The 5,211-nt window shown below is 50.1% G+C and overlaps 1 protein-coding gene across 13 annotated transcripts in view; it reads right to left on the bottom strand.

Annotated features, from left to right (window-relative positions):
* Positions 1 to 5,211, bottom strand: part of LOC111964081 (guanine nucleotide exchange factor VAV2-like) — a 262,685-nt gene that overhangs the window by 73,333 nt on the left and 184,141 nt on the right. The window lies entirely within an intron of this gene.

Here is a 5,211-nt window from a genome sequence, read left to right as displayed (position 1 = left end):
GATCCTGTCCATACTGTTAGGATCCTGTCCCAGTACTGGAACCTACTGTTAGGACCCTCTCCCCTACTGTAGGATTCTGTCCCTTACTATTATGATCCTGTCCCCTACTGTTATGATCCTGTCCCCTACTGTTAGGACCCTCTCCCCTACTGTAGGATTCTGTCCCTTACTATTAGGACCCTGTCCCCTACTGTTAGGATCCTGTCCCCTACTGTCCCCTCCTTTTAGGACCCTGTTCCCTACTGTTAGGACCCTGACACCTCCTTTAAAAGGTCCTGTCCCCTACTGTTAGAACCCTGTCCCCTACTGTTAGACCCTGTCCCCTACTGTTAGGACCCTGTCCCCTACTGTCCCCTCTTATTAGGATCCTGTTCCTACTGTTAGGATCCTGACACCTCCGTTAAAAGGTCCTTCCCCTACTGTTAGGACTCTGTCCGCTATTGTTAGGACCCTGTCCCAGTACTGTCCCCTACTGTTAGGACCTCTCCCCTACTGTTAGGACACTGTCCCCTACTCTCCCCTCCTGTTCGGATCCTGTCCCCTACTGTTATGATCCCTGAACCCTACTGTTATGATCCTGACCCTATTGTAAGGACACTGTCCCTTACTGTTAGGACCCTGTCCCCCACGGTTAGGGCCCTGTCCCTACCGTTAGGATCCTGTCCTAGTACTGTCCCCTACTGTTAGGACCCTGTCCCCCACGGTTAGGCCCTGTCCCCTACCGTTAGGATCCTGTCCTAGTACTGTCCCCTACTGTTAGAACCCTGTCCCCTACAGTTAGGATCCTGTCCATTACTTTTAGGATCCTGTCCCAGTACTGGAACCTACTGTTAGGACCCAGTCTGAGTACTGTCCCCTCCTGTCAGGATTATGTCTCTTACCGTTTGGACCCTGTCTCCTCCTGTTAGGATATTGTCCCTTACTGTCAGGACCCTTTCCCCTACTGTTAAGACCCTGTCACATACTGCCCCCTACTGTTAGAACCCTGTCCCCTACTTTTATGATCCTGTCCCCTACTGTTATGATCCTGTCCAGTACTGTCCCCTACTGTTAAGACCCTGTCACAGTACTGTCCCCTACTATTATGATCCTGTCCCAGTACTGTCCCCTACTGTTAAGACCCCGTCACAGTACGTCCCCTACTTATGATCCTGTCCCAGTACTGTCCCTACTGTTAGGGGACTCTGCTCACAGTACTGCTCCCCTACTGTTAGGTCCCTGTCCCTACTGTGTAGGATATTGTCCCTACTGTCAGGACCCTTTCCCCTACTGCTTAAGACCTGTCACATACTGCCCCCTACTGTTAGAACCCTGTCCCTACTTTTATGATCCTGTCCCCTACTGTTAGGTCCCTGTCCCCTACTGTTAGGACCCTGTCACAGTACTGTCCCCTACTGTTAGGTCCCTGTCCCCTACTGTTAGGACCCTTTCACAGTACTGTCCCCTCCCGTTAGGGCCCTGTCCCTTACTGTTAGGACTCTGTCCCCTACTGTTAGGGTCCTGTCCCCTACTGTTAGGGTCCTGTCCCCTACTGTGAGGATCCTGTCCCCTACTGTTAGGACCCTGTCTTCTACTGTTAGGACCCTGGCCCCTACTGTTGGACCCTGTTCCCTACTGTTAGGACCCGTCACAGTACTGTCCCCTACTGTTAGGATCCTGTCCCCTACTGTGAGGATCCTGTCCCCTACTGTTAAGATCTTTCTCCCCTACTGTTAGGAACCTCTCCCAGTACTTTCCTCTCCCGTTAGGACCCTGTTCCCTACTGTTAGGACCCTGATAACTCCTTTTAAGATTCTGTCCAATACTGTTAGAACCCGTCCCCTGCTGTCCCCAACTGTTAGTACCCTGTCCCCTACCGTTAGGACACTGTCCCCTACTCTCCCCTCCTGTTCGGATCCTGTCCCTACTGTTTATGATCCTGACCCTACTGTTATGATCCTGACCCTATTGTAAGGATCCTGTCCCTTACTGTTAGGAGACCCTGTCACATACTGTTAGGACCCTGCCCCCTATTGTTGGACCCTGTCCGATACTGTTATGATCCTGTCCCCTACTGTTAGGACCCTGTCACATACTGTATGATATCCTGTCCCCTACTGTTAAGATCTTCTCCCCTACTGTTAGGAACCTCTCCCAGTACTGATCCTCTCCCGTGTAGGACCCTGTTCCCCTACTGTTAGGACCCTGATACCGTCCTTTTAAGATTCTGTCCAATACTGTTATGAACCTGTCCCCCTGCTGTCCCAATACTGTTAGTAACCTGTCCCCTACCGTTAGGACACTGTCCCCTACTCTCCCCTCCTGTTCGGATCCTGTTCCCCTACTGGCTATGATCCTGACCCTACTGTTATGATCCTGACCCTATTGTAAGGATCCTGTCCCTTACTGTTAGGACCCTGTCCCCTACTGTTAGGACTCCTTACCTATGTACTGTCCCCTACTGTTAGGACCCTGTCCCTTACTGTTAGGATCCTGTCCATTACTGTTAGGATCCTGTCCCAGTACTGGAACCTACTGTTAGGACCCAGTCTGAGTACTGTCCCCTCCTGTCAGGATTATGTCTCTTACCGTTTGGACCCTGTCCCCTCCTGTTAGGACTCTGTCCCCTACTGTTGGGACCCTGTCCACTACTGTTCCCTCCTGTTAGGACCCTGCCCCCTCCTGTTAGTACCCTGTCTCCTCCTGTTAGGACCCTGTCTCCTCCTGTTAGGACCCTGTCCCCTCCTGTTAGGACTCTGACCCCTCCTGTTAGGACTCCTTTTAGGACCCTGTCCACTCCTGTTTGGACTCCTGTTAGGTCCCTGTCCCCTCCTGTTAGGACCCTGTCCCCTCCTATTAGGACCCTCCTGTTAGAACCCTGTCTCCTAGTGTCCCCTCCTGTTCAAAACCTGTCCTCTCCTGTTCGAACCCTGTCCCTTCCTGATCGAACCCTGTCCCCTCCTGATCCTGTGGACCCTGTCCCCTCCTGATCGCACCCTGTGGACCCTGTCCCCTCCTGATCGGACCCTGTCCCCTCCTGATAGGACTCTGATAGGTCACACATTCACAGTCATAGACACCGATGGTTCCCATTACAGACATTCCCAAACTGTGGAGCAAATCTCACTAAGCAAAACTAGGGGTGTTAGTGGTTTTGCTTTTGTGTGAGAAAACTATCACACTGAAGTCATTGCATGTGTGTTGGATTATTAATTTGTACCATGTACAGTAAAACACGTCCACTCTGCCAACCTACCTCAACCTTCTCACATACACTAAATAAATTCCTCCAAATTTTATAAATATTTTCCAACCAGCTGACCTGAGGAAAACAGTCAAGGTTAAAACCTTAAACCGACAAAYCATATTTGAGTAAATCAATTGTGAGAGATTATCCAAACACACATATTGTGTGGAGCGAAACCCATAAAACCCAAGACAATGTAAACAACTGAACTGAAACGCTGAGCTAGCCTTGCTCTCTGTTTGGCTTCTCAGACATTCCTTAGCAGGTAATTAGCCTGTTTAGCTTCCAGTCCGCTCTTATCACAGTGAGGATCTGCCCACTCAGGAGACCGGCTGAGTCAGCTAGAGACGGAGAGAGGCAGTCTGGGAGACTAGTGGGGCGGCTCCCTCCCATCTGATTGGCCCTGGGCCCGAAGCCACAGGAAGCCAGCGGTGGCAGCCTCATCTCCATTGTAGGTAAGTAAAGTCAGTTGGAATTGAGCTGAACCGGGCTAGAGCCTTCCTTCATTTAGGAACTTTTAATTGAAGTTATCTAATGCTTTGGTCATTAAACGCTCTGTAGTTGTCCCAGTCCCTCAGACTTCATCTCTGCATCTCCTCTCATCTCTGCTATACTCATTTCACTCCTGCTGTTCAATTTCCATACACGTCTGAAAGGTGATTTTCAAATGTAGCTCAAACTGCAGAGATGAGAGGAGTGTTGGAATGCTTGTCTGAGTCAATGCTGCCTGCAATGGAGAAAGATCGCCAGCAGTATAGAATGTCATAAAGAGGGTAGTGGACACATCTGAGACAAAAGATGGGTGCCTCAACGCTATATCCTCCAGATAGGGTGAGAGTGATTGAGTGTCTGGATAAAGGGTTTGATTACAGCTGGGGCCATCACTCAGTCTAAGTCCTAGAGGATGAGTTAGGAGGGTTGGATAGGAAAAGTATAGGAGAGACAACTTTCCATCAGTCTAATACGTGTCAGGGAGGCAGGGAGTGCGCTTACTGGGTGTGAAATGAGAGGGATATGAGGGATGGGGGGATAGAGAGGAGCACAACAGGTCCAGCTCCATCCATCATACACACAGAGAAGAGTTACAGACTGACTAGCCAGCCAGCAGGGCTCAGAGCCAGTCTGGACCTACAGACTTTAATGTATATAAACTATATGACGTCAATGGCTCTATTCTGGAGCATTTAACCCAAATCATAACTTTGCTAATAATACATGTATTAATAGTGTGACGGTCCTAATTCTGTTGGCAATGATTAGTATGAGGATGGTGATGCAATGGCATTAATGATGATTATGTTAGGAGGAGGAGAGAGGAGAGAGGAGAGATGGAGGAGGAGAGAGGAGAGGAGGTGGAGAGAGGAAAGTTGGAGAGAGGAGGTAGAGGAGGAGAAAGGATGTGGAGGAGGAGAAATGAGAGGGGGTAGAGAGAGAAGAGGAGGTGGAGAAGGAGAGAGTGCAGCCCCACTCTGCCTGATGAAGGTGTGGGGGATGGAGGGAATAATAGTATGGATGGGGGGTGTAACAGGGGTGTCGGTCTGCATTATAGTCTCACAGCTGAAGGGATTCACAATAACATGCATAGAGGGGCAGCCAGTGGGAGGTGTGTGTGGGGGGGGGGGTTCTAGTGGAGTCACCGATTGAGATGTCATACCGGTACCTTCCTCAGAAGTTACTGGATATGATGGGAAAGGCAGAGTGGGGAGGGAGTCTGAGTAGGGGATCTGCTGAAACTGGCAGTTTTGAACAACAAAAACAAGGGAATGACTGTACTTCCAGGAATTGGGACCTGATATCAAATGAAAATGGACTGGTCTCCCACGAGTCCACGCATAGGGAATGTCATTATCTACTCTATTGAGTGTGGACGTGTCAGACTGTGGACGTGTCAGAGTGTGGACGTGTCAGAGTGTGGACGTGTCAGAGTGTGGACGTGTCAGAGTGTGGACGTGTCAGAGTGTGGACGTGTCAGAGTGTGGACGTGG

The sequence above is a fragment of the Salvelinus sp. IW2-2015 genome, linkage group LG5, assembly GCF_002910315.2.
Source record: "Salvelinus sp. IW2-2015 linkage group LG5, ASM291031v2, whole genome shotgun sequence".
In the NCBI taxonomy this organism is placed as follows: domain Eukaryota; kingdom Metazoa; phylum Chordata; class Actinopteri; order Salmoniformes; family Salmonidae; genus Salvelinus; species Salvelinus sp. IW2-2015.
The sequence above is the reverse complement of the archived record's forward strand: the minus strand, read 5'-3'. Positions and strand labels throughout refer to the sequence as shown.